Source organism: Pinus tabuliformis, chromosome X, assembly GCF_031772625.1.
Source record: "Pinus tabuliformis cultivar Carrire ecotype Pingquan chromosome X, CPIR1, whole genome shotgun sequence".
NCBI classification, from domain to species: domain Eukaryota; kingdom Viridiplantae; phylum Streptophyta; class Pinopsida; order Pinales; family Pinaceae; genus Pinus; species Pinus tabuliformis.
This window is the reverse complement of record NC_142308.1, coordinates 979,169,423-979,181,880: the sequence shown is the minus strand read 5'-3', so window position 1 is coordinate 979,181,880 and position 12,458 is coordinate 979,169,423.

Below are 12,458 nucleotides of genomic sequence, written 5' to 3'. Positions count from 1 at the left end.
AACAAAGTAACCAGGGAAACACATTACAAAGGATAGAGCATGCAGCGCTGATCGCCACAATGACAGATAAGGATTTTCTATGGAAAATTCTAGAGGACGGAATGGAGCCATGCACAAGGGGTGCGACCACCTGACTAGCCCTAGGAAGAATAGTTGTAGCACTCCAGGCAGTTGAAAGGGAGTGCGGGACTATAAATTATTATGCCTGGGAGCTGTGCACCCTAAGAGGTGCGCGCAGGAACATAATGTCATAGGGTTTGCGCCTGCGCATGGAGGGCTACACTTTTGTTTGGGTTGGCTGGGAAGTGACTGTTGGTGTCACTGTTCATGATAGGATGTCTGATTTGAGATCAAATGGAGCGGCCAGCGGGCATTTAAGACATGATTTGTGGGCAAGATTTGGGAAAATCTTCCACCAGGAGAGCATTCATGGCCCGGAAATGGGGGGAACCGTGGAATTTGAATTCAAAATGCACTATAAAAATCAAAGGGATAGCTAGCAGAAACCACTTGGTCATTTGAGCATTGAGCAGTTGAGCAGAGCACAGAGTGTTGAGAGCCAAGCAATAATAGAGCCCCTAAGTTTGTGAGAGACAAAATACTATGTAGAAATGATGACGACCACTAAGGATGGGTTTTGGATTGAGGAAGGAAATGCCGGCGAGGCTGCGCAGACCCCCATGGTACAGGATGTTCCCGAAGGCACTGGAGTCATGACAGAAATACCCAAATCACCTTGGGCACTAGGATTGAAGAAAGATAAGCAGGGAATGGGACCAGTACACGTGTCCCCGAGGAATCCACGACATAGTAAGTTATCAATTGAAGGAAAGGTAAATGAAGTTACCATTGAAACAAATGAAGAGGAAGAAGACTTGCAGGCCCTGATTTCTGCTGCAGAGGAAGAAGAAGACGTGGAGGAAGACATCCAACCGTTGCGCTCTTCAGCGAAATTTCCCGCGTATGTCCCTCTGTGAAAAAAGGAAAACCAAAATACTGAAGGATCTGGATGCAACAAAGAGTGAACTTCAGACCCCGCTCCTCCCTGATGGATTCATCTTTGAGGGCTTGCACCTAGGCCGTGTACCCACCATGAAATTTGAAGACTAGGATCTCGTGGACAGTGAGAAGTTCCCACACTTAAAGACGACAAATATGATGAAGTAGAATACGGAGGGGTAGGTGATAGTGCTAGAACCACGAAAATGGTTGTGGTGTGGAAAAGGTCAGATTGCTACACTTGTTATGGATTTCACATTTCCACGACACGCCCATCACCATTTTTTTCATCAGGCAGTTGCTCTACTTGGTGCACGATGGGTATCTATGGCTGGAGGATCCTATTCCCATCATGGCAGACCTCATCCACTAGATTTCTAGGCTTCCCTATAAAGGAAAGGATCGTGCAACAATAGTCAAGAAAAGTACCAATTTTGGCTCTCGCAGAGGACATGAAGGCAACGTATAGGCTGGAGAAAAAGAAGAGGGGCTAAACCATCTCCAACATCAAGGATAAGGGGGTGCATGTAGGCACACAACTCTTGGCTAGTAAAGTGATGAGAAAATGTCGCGCCGATGAGGTACCATTGCTGGTGGTTGCGCTGGCTGAACAGTGTAAGGAGGGGGTCCAGTTCAACTGGGTCGAGTTCCTCTGCAAGGAGTTCTTGATAAACTGTCGCGAGGCCCAGGAGCAGGGTAAGACCTTCCACTATGCGTGGTTGCTCTTATCCATCTTGCTGGTAGCCAGAGAATTGTTGGAGGATAGTTAGTTCCCGAGCATTGACCGAGACTTACTAGAGGCTGTGAAGTACACTTTGCTCTGGGCCACCGAGGACACAAAACAGATTCGCGATACAAATATTTTCTAGGTGCTCATGGAGGCGAGCATCTGCATGTTGATCAATAGGAGGTCACGCCTGTCACCTACGGTGCACAATAGTCTGCAGAGTTTTGTAGACTTCAAGGCAGACATGCACAACATATACATCAGGGCATGAAAGGATCCGATGTAGCAGTGGACAAAACTACCATTCATAGCCACTGACGATGGGATCTTTACTATGTTGAAGACATGGCCTCCCAAGTGGCGCGCCCCAGAGTTGGCAGAACTGGAAAAGGTGGCAGCATAGTAAAAGAAGGATGATGCCAAGCTACGCATCACCAACTTGGCCAAGAGAAGGCAGAATGAAAAAGTAGCAGCCAAGGTAAGGGTGGCCCATGAAGTGGCATAGGAAGCTGCAGAGCAGAAGAAGGTCACAGAAGCAGCAGCAGTAGCAATGCAGACAACAGAGGCTACCACAGTACAAGCAGAGGAGGGCCAAGCAGCATCCTTAGGGCAGGAGGTAGAGGACATAGAAATAGTAGAAGAGAGCACAAATCCAGGGACCACATCTACATAACTCAAACAGTCATGCATCACAGAAAGATCGGGTCCAAGAAAGAAGGTCAAGGCCTCAAAGTTGGCCATCGACCCGATCACCTTAACTGAAGGAGATCTCCATGACATTGGTGAGATGGTTCGCAATGTCACCAGTGAAGCGCTCCAAGAGTTTATGACGGAGCATTAGAGTGTGTTGTGAGCCCTCATGGTGAAGCTGCAGGAGTTAAAGGTACGGCCCCCTCAGGAACGTATCCTGTCTATCCATGTCACAGGGGGAACTTCAACAACAGAATAGATGCTGCGTGTGAGGATGGCCAACATAATAGTGTTTCTAGAGGGAGCGTTAGTATCAACAGATGCAGTGGGCCAAATTATAGTTAGCATGATGAGAGGCCTTGGCCTTAATCTAGATTCCATTCCCTGGGAAACACTCTATCAGCTAGAGGATGGAATAACAACAGAGTTGCGCTGCAGGGAGAGTCACGCGATGCAATTTCTAAGCAAGTAGAAGATTAATATAGAATACCCTAGCTTGCAGTGCCAGGAGTTGGTGTTGTAGAACCAACAGTTGGTGCAGACAAAAGATGACACTTGCTGATGCGTCCCAGAGCTAGCTATCATAGCAGATCTACTAGTCGAAGTGCAGATTCATATTTTAGAAAGTGGAGTTTGCGATGCCAGAGAAGAGACAACAAAGGTGTAGCTGGCACTGAATCTTCAGATTGCTAAGCTACATTTGAAGGCGCAGCCTTCCACTCCCTCAAAGGTCAGAGAGCAATGCGCTAGTGCTCTTGTAGTAGGGATGGAAGAGATTGGAGCTGCAGTGCGCGACTGTACCAACATGTTCGAGCAAGTGCTTGAGGTGCTCACGACATTGCAGGAGGACCCCACCATCCAGCAGCTAGAGATAGAGGCACACAAAATCCAGTGACAGTATGACAACATCAGAGGGACTACACAAACAGTAGTCCTTACTTAGTGGCTTGTAAGGATGCAGCAAGCCAAGGCATTAAAGGAGCGGGTGGACGCAGCGTGCCATAAGGAAGTCATTCTCAAAGCACGTGTCCAGCCATGGATTGATGAAGCCTTCACAATCACAACAGATATTGTAGGAAATCTCGCACATAGTTAGGGGATGCATGCACATATGCGGCGCAGCACATCAGAAACAGAGGGCTCAAAAGACAAAATGCAACAGGTTCAACAAGAAGCAACTCAGTGCACTGCAGAAATCAAGATCGTTCGGGACAAGCCAGAGGGATTCCACACCAAGATCACGTCACCGACAGAGTGACTCGAGGGTGAGTCATGATGTTTGCGTTGGGGGCCTGTTGGGCATGGAATCCCCCCATACCATGTTTTGGGGCTGAAAGCCCAAGTTTGAATTGTTATTATTGTAAAAACTCTACAAATTACGGGTGCGGAGTGCAAATTGTATGTTAGTGTCATAGGGTTTTCTACCATAAGCTTTAAATGTAGTGTTATCCTACCTGTGGTCCGCGGACCATGGGATTGTATAAATAGAGTGAGGCTCTAAGTTGTAAAGAGGAGAGTGAACCAATGGATGGAGTCTGTGGGATAGTGAGCATATAGTATGAGTGTAAGTGTCTTTGGTTGTAGTAGTAGGAAGAGGCTCTACAGCTGAGCACACAGAGGACTAGTAGCATCCGCAACTGAGTGTGCGGACCCCTGCAGCTAAGTGCGTAGGGTATAATTGGGTCTGTAACCAAAGAAGGAGATAATAATGAGAAGTTTGTTTCCAAATCTTGTGTATCTATTTTGAATTATTGTATGGTTGATATCTTCTGTAATTATACTATTTGATTTATTGCACACACTTGTATAAATGTTGAACAATGTTAAGTATAACTAACCACGTATAGATAGCCATTTTGATCAACTAATATCGGATTGATAGTGAGGATTTGGGTAATAACACTGTTTGGGCCCAAATAGGGCTACGCGAGGGCAGCATCATAGACTGCGAGGTACTAATAGGTGCACGTAGAGATGTGGACGTAGAGTCAAACCGTGAACCACTAGAAATCATCAGACATCTCTAGTGTGTGAAACCCTGGTTTTAGCACCCTTCCATACTACTTCGGGTGAGACCTCAGTCTATGCTCCATAGACTATTTCCGAAAGGGCTAGTAGTACCAGGAATTGTTTGACTAGATCACCTCTGAACTTGGGTCAGTCCCATACAAGTGATGTAGGGTTACCATCGCACATACCCACAGTATGCATAAAAATGCATAAATACATTTTCCTAGGTGTTCGACTCTTCAAAGGAGTCAAAACTTCAAACCATAAATGGTTAAGGCCCTTTTATCACAGTTCCTTTATATTAGAACCCAATCACCCCGCCAAAGCCTCCTATCGGGACTATATCAACCCTTGAGCCTTCGTTTAAGACTTTGATTAAAGTCTTTTCATTAACTTTCTTATCAGGACTTGAGCTTCCTCACTCAACCCTTATGAACCCATAATTCACATATATATAACCATCTCCCTTTATAACATTGGTTACGTATGGGTTTAACACATGAAATACACTATCAGAGCTCTTTTCCTTTATAAGCCATTTATAAAGGAAATATAGGTAAAACCATGTAAAACATACCTTTTCCTGCTCTTTGTATGGTCTTTGCACATTTCTCGATGCTGCACCTTTATCACAATCGGGTATCGACCCTTAGTGGTCATACATACATGCCTCACCACCTTCCGACTCTTATATGCCTTAAAAGACTTGGCCAAGCCCTTTATAGAATACAAAGGGATTTCATTAAAACTCTGCTCCAAAACCTTCATTCGGATTTCAAATTCTATGCACGTGCATATATAATATCGTTGAATCTGCCTACTCCAATCTGCCTCCATGCTCTCCGATTGCTCGACCTCTAATCCCTCCGATCTCTGACTCTATCTCCGTCGTCCGTTTCATTCACCAACCCAACGGCTATCGGTGCATTTTTGATTGCCTATCAGCGTTCCGTCGCATTGTCCCTTGACTGCCAACATGTGATTCGTGATTAGATCTGGGTTGTTGATCTAGACTCTCAATTCGACGGTCCAGGATCCATCGCACTATCGCAATCAATCTCCTCTATAGTTGAACCCCTTCTATTGCAAAGCGTCGATCTGATCAAACTTCTGGATTCGATAAGGGTTTAGGCCAACCTTCATAAAATTTCAATTCTGGTTTCCAGACTCAAACTATGTTTTGTGCCAATTTCCAATGTAAATTGGTTTTAGGCTTGCAGGACTTAGACTATGAATTAAACTCTGCCGATGTGATATTTTTCCTTGATCCTTAGCGAAATTGTCTGGGCTATTGATCTTTAAAGATCCAACGCCTACTGAGCATCGAGCTTCACTTCTCTATTCTTCCTTTTTCACCTAGTTTTTACGCTAAGTCTTTAGTTCTTCTGTGGTTTTCTCCTCTTCAAAGGTTTCAGCCTTCTTGATGTTTTGTTGAGCGATTCCTCCTGAGCTTTAGGTTTGATCCCTATAATGGATCCAATGATCCATTATGATCCTCCGAATCGCTCTTCTCCTCTGTGTAGTTCTTAAGAACTCTACCTTTTTCTTCCGCTTCTCAGCTTCTTTGAGCTTAACTTCACTCCTCCTCTCCAGAACTTCACTCTGCTTCTTCAAATGAATTCTAAGATCCTTTTACGATTCCTCCGAATCACTCCATTCCTCTGTGTCCTTCAGAATTCTTCCTAAAACCTGTTGTAGAGCCTACGAATTCACAAGTAATTGATCCATGAAAAACCCGATTCACACAATTTGACACAGTCAGGAATAAACTCTGTATATATATGTAAAAACAAAATATTACATTTGAGACTTCTCTGTCTCACATAGCCCTGATCTTCTTCTATCAGTGGCCTCTCTCTCTACTTTGCTTGTAGGCTTACATATATCCAAAATGGTTCTGTTGAACTAATTCTGGGGTAAATCCTAGATTGACTCCTAAATCCTCTATTTCCACTTCTAACTGGAATTAATTCCTGAGAACTCTCTCTTAGTTCCTCGAATCATGAAACTGCCTAGAGAGTTATATTTGACTTCTGACTCTTGTCATTTATTCACCACTCAAGTTCTCCTTTAATCGAGAGTATTTACCACTTCCTCTCATTATCTAATTAATTCCTATTCTATGCTCAAAAGCCTAATATTACATTAATTTATCACTTAGGAATCCAACTTCCTAAAAATACATGACCCCCTATGTCTACTAAATTACAATAATTTTCTCTTGCGTGAATGCTCCTACATCAAACTCCCAAAGTAGAAAGTATTCATGATCTCCTGATCATGTGTCTTCTGATCTTTGTCTTCCTGGATCCGACACTTTATTTTGTAACTATCCACATGCTTTGTTCCCTTGTTGCTACTGTACTTCTGTTGTTTTTTGCTCCATTTTCTTCTTCTTGTCAATAAGGTTCAAAATCTGATTGATCTTGTTTCCTACTGCTACCATTTTCCTCCATTTGAACTACTTCATCATCATTTGCCACATCTCTTCAATCTCTTTTTCCAATGCATCCTTGGACTGGTCCATACTTCTCACTTCTTCCTCTTTCTCTTTGCTTCAGGTTGTTGTTGTTGTCCACTAATTCCTCAAATTGTTGTTGGTTTCCTTTACTTATTGACTCCCTATCATCCTTACCCTCTTTCATGATTGAATCATTGTTATAGCTCCAAATCTCACTCTTATGGTTTGTGTTGCTGCACTCATGGCCTAGGGCAACCCCTCCTTCCATACCTGGTCCAAAAATTAAAAAAACAGTGTTTTATCCCTTATACGCGACATTGCCCTGAGTTAAACACATGTATACATGGGTAGGCATATACCCAACCCACGTATATGTATTAAAACACTTTAAAAATATAAAACTCCTTAATTTCGGGCGGAGATCACAGGTTTTACCTGTTGATCACCTGTTAGTGCCTGTGGCCCAACTATTCCCAACCAACTCGCAACTAAAAAACTACTTTGGGAGAAGTATAAAAAGGCTTGAATGGGAAGGCCTAAATGAGGAGAGAAGAGAGAGAAAGGTTATTATGCTGAGATTTCCCTAACCAGGTCTGAAGATCCTTTTGCCTCCTGCACTTCCCCCATTTGTATAGGAAACCCTTGTTTCCTTGTGTGTTGATGTCCATCCACTACTTGTGATATCATGGAGTAAGTCATGGAAGCGGTTTGTTAAAGGCTTGAGGCTGGACGAATCCGGAAGAAGGCTTTGCTTGGAGCCTATGAAAGGACGACTCAGGTGAAATTATTCCTTTTCTATACTTTATTTATCTATAATAAAAGAAACACATGTCTTGGTTCCTGATATAAATCTTCATGTTTATCATATTCATGTTATAATTCATATGTGAATGTTTGTTTAAATTTCATAACTAACTACCTTTCTTTATAATATGAAGATGGTTTCTTTCTAAGATTTAGTCCATATACTGCTGTACTCTCTTGAATTGGTTGTTTTGCAGGTCAAAGGAGCAAAAGGAACTCCAAGAAGGGTTTGGACCCTAAAGGACCTTCTCAAACGTAGGACCTCAGGTATGCCCCTTGTCATAGAGTTTGCTTATAATAGCATAATGGCTGTGTGAATGTGTGTTTCTCTGTATAGACAACTTTCAGTCTTCTAGGGTTTCAACCCAAAAAGCCCTAGGGGAGCATTTCCATTAACAATCATGATTATTCAACACCCTCTCCAGCAATTTAACATCTTTGTTCCATGGACTAAATTCTTCCATGGACTCTTCTTCTTTAACTTTATTTGGCTATTCACTTGTGCCAAATCTCCCCCAGCAATTGAAACAAAACTTGTATTCACAAAACACTTGTTAAAATAAAAAACATAAGGCTTCTATTCCTTATTTTCCTTTGGAAACAATTCAGTTTGTTGCCTTGTTTCTTTCTCCTCTGTCAGCACATCAGTATGTTGATTTGAATTCTCAAAAGAACTCATGAGACTGTCAACTAGTCTCTCCTCCACATCATTTTCTTCAATGATATCTTCCTTCTCTTGTTCACTATAGTGAACTCCTTCTCTTGTAGTGTCAATCTACTAAACTTTCATATCCATCTCCTTTTTATTGTGACTGTCATTCATGACAATTCTTTTGTTTTCCCTTTTCAACAATCGATCTTGAACATTTATCCTCTATTTTTCCAACTCCCCTCTTTGAAAATCTAATTTTCTATATAACTTAATAACTTCAATTGGAGTAGATTTTGGAAATTTTACACAATTCTCCATACCTTCCTTTGTTATGGATAGATCATCAAATGTCCTTTTTCCCTTTGCTAAGTCTTTTGCATAGACTTCTTCTTCCTTAACATCTTTTAGTAGATGTTCTTCTTCTTCAGTACATTTTGCCTTGCTGTCTCTCTGTAACTCTTCTCCCAGAGTTATCCTTGTCTCATCATCTTCATTAACATTCTCCTGCACTTGTTTTTCATCAATAACATTAATCAAACTCACTTGATTACCCTTCTAAGACAATATTTCTTCCTTCTTCTTCAGAATAAGATCCTGTTTCCTCATCTCCATGACAGCTTCTATAGACTCATACATAGACTTTTCCTTCTGTATGCAGTCAAATTCTTCATCTTCTAGAAAGTTTTCTTTGTCACCTTTTATTCCCAGATCTTCATCTCCTCTGAAGATATTCTCAAAATTTTGCTTTTCTCCTACAATGCCTGCCATCATATACAAACTATTAGTTTTAAAACCATAAGACCCTGTGGTCTCACTTGATGCTTCAGCCATCATATCTTCTTCCTGTTCCAAATCCTTCATATGATTCAAAAATTCTTCGATGGTCTCCTCTTCAATATCCTCAATCTCTTCACTTGGTTTCTTCATATCCTTCTCCAACTGTATATGAGACCTATCTATCTCATCTTCTTCCAGAACAGAGTTTAGATTCAGGTTGTCTTCCTTCTCCTTTATGATAATATCAGCTAATTATCCTTCTTTACATGTTTCACCTGCATACATACACAAATTTTTAGTTTTAAAACCATGTGACCCTTTGGTCTCACTTGAAGGTTCAGTCTTCAAGTCATCATCTTCACTCTCTTTGAGAATTTCTCCCTGTTCTGGTTCACAAATGGACTTTTCCATTCCCAACTCAACTTCCTTGAGTTTTTCCATCAACCACTTTGCTTGCTTTTGTTGTAGCCTTCTCTATATCTCATGCCACTTTACTGGCTTCTTTCTCAAGACCCAACCTTGTATCTGGCTTTCCTCAAGTATTCTCCTTAGTGCATCGAGTTGTTCTTTTAACTCGACAATCTCTTTTTCAATCTCCTCTTGATTCATCCTCTTTCCATTTGTCTTGGCATTCTCTTTCCTCATCTTTCTTCTGTTGTGGCTTCTCTCTGAACCTCTGCTATGAGTATCAGTAGTCATCTTCTTCTCTTCCTTCATGACCTCCTCACTTATCTGCAACAAGCCTCTGCAATAGCTAGTCGTCCTTGCTACAATCTTACCTCACTAAGCTCTCATCACTCAGTCTTTTGGTAAGCAGAGGTCCTCTATTTTGAACCTCCTCTTGAGCAACACCTTTGCTCCTTCTAGACTTCCGCAATATTTCACTCTCTCTTGAGAACACTTCAGCTATCCTCTCTGTCTAATATCTTGTTGGATTCTTCAGGTTCACTGCCACTTTAGAGTGTTTTCCTTACTCTGCCTTCAAGAACACATCTGGTTCTCCTCTCACAGCTTCTCTTACTTTCACCTGTGCACTAGTATAAGAACACACATTCTCAATTTAAAATAGAACATGTTACCTCACCTTCAAGATATTAGCATGATCTTGTTTCACCATTCCTCCTATACTTTGAATGGATTGTCCTCTAAATCACTCTTCTCCTCTGTATAGTTCTTAAGAACTCTACCTTCTACATCCGCTGCTCAGATTCTTTGAGCTTAACTTCACTCCTCCTCTCCAGAGCATCACTCTGCCTCTTCCAATGGATTCTAAGATCCTTTTATGATTCCTCTGAATCACTCCATTCCTCTGTGTCCTTCAAAATTCTGCCTGCAACCTATTGCAGAGCCTATGAATTCACAAGTAATTCATCCATGAAAAACCGGATTCGCACAATCTAAAACAGTCAAGAATAAACTCTGTATATATATATGTAAAAACAAAATATTACATTCGAGACTTCTCTGTCTCACACAGGCCTGATCTTCTGCTATCAGTGGCCTCTCCCTCTACTTTGCCCATAGGCTTACATATATCCAGAATGGTTCTGTTGAACTAATTCTGAGGTAAATCCTAGATCGACTCCTAAATCCTCTATTTCCACTTCTAACTGGAATTAATTCCTATGAACTCTCTCTTAGTTCCTCAAATCATGAAACTACCTAGAGAGTTATATTTGACTTCTGACTCTTGTCATTTATTCACCACTCAGGTTCTCCTTTAATTCAAGAGTGTTTACCACTTCCTCTCATTATATAATTAATTCATATTCTATGCTCAAAAGCCTAATATTACATTAATTTATCACTTAGGGATCCAACTTCCTAAAAATACATGACCCCTTATGTCTACTTAATTACAATGATTTTCTCTTGGGTGAATGCTCCTACATCAACAATCCAACATAATACAGATCCCTTATTCATAATGATATCTCAGGTCCCTTCTACACAATATTTTCAATAATATATGAGGTCCCTTCTACACAATATTTTCAATAATATATGAGGTCCCTTCTAACATGTAATTCAAGTTCCTTCTGCAATTTAGCTGCTCAAACCATTTGCATAGTTTTATTACAAACTTACCCCTTGCTTATGTTAAGACTTGTCCTCAACTCTTGCATTTCTTGGAAGATTATTTCTGCAAAATCAAACAAGTAAAGGTAAAACAAGGTAAAGAATTCATATAGGCCAAGCTACTTGGTTTTCCTATATGAATTTGAGTTTGTATTGTGCCAGTTTCCTCAATTTTCACAACCATTTTTTTTTTTAATATTCCTATGGATTATGGAAGGCATATTGCTATGCTATTCCATTATTTCCAGATCAGTGTCTATCAAAATTTCTTTCATAAAATTTTCTTTATTTATAGGCTTATAGTAGACATTAAGCCTATGTCCATTAACTACAACTGAAATAGATGCTCCACCAATTGTTTTTATTTTTATTTTGATAGCTGTGTTGTTAAAGATCTCTTCTATCTCATATGGCCCCAGCAAATGAGTTGTAAACTTTTCCTTGAAATCCTTAAACTTGGATTCAAACAATAATGCCCTGTCTCCTTTATTAAATGTTTTATTTTGTTAAATTTATCATGCCATTTTATTCTTTGTTGTTGCACAAGAGATGTGTGCTCTACTATTTGTTGTCTTATTTCATACAGTTGATTTAATTCCATAACTCGTTGTTGTGCTTCAGATAATTCCATTCCCAACTTTGCTACTAGTTTGAATGTATGTATTTGAAATTCTCTAGGTAACAAGACTTATTTTCCATACACTAATTGATATGGACTGAACCCAGTTGTGTTCTTCCATGTTATCCTATATGCCCATAATGCATCTCTCAATTTCTCTGACCAGTCGTTTCTATTCATTTTTACAATTTTTGTCATGATATTCTCTAGGACTTTGTTTGTTGACTCCACTTGTCGATTTGCTTGAGGATGGTATAGAGTTGATTTTCTATGTTTGATCTTCTACTTCTCTATAAGATCTCGAACAAGCTTGGAGGTGAAATGTGTGCCTTGGTTAGTTACAATTTGTCTCGGAACTCCAAATCTGACAAATATTTGCTCAAAGAGGAATGTGAATATTGTGTCTTCTGTTTCTCTTACCACTGCCTTTTCCTCAACCCACATAGTAACGTAAACGACACATACTAGGATGCAATTCTTTCCATTTGAAGGTGGGTTTATGGGTCACACAAAGTCTAGAGCCAATTCCTCAAATGTCTCTATGAATACTTGTGGCTTTAATGGCATCTCATCTGATATTATTGGCCTTCCTATTCTTTAGCAGTTGTCACATCTTTTGACATAAGCTTTGGAATCCTTG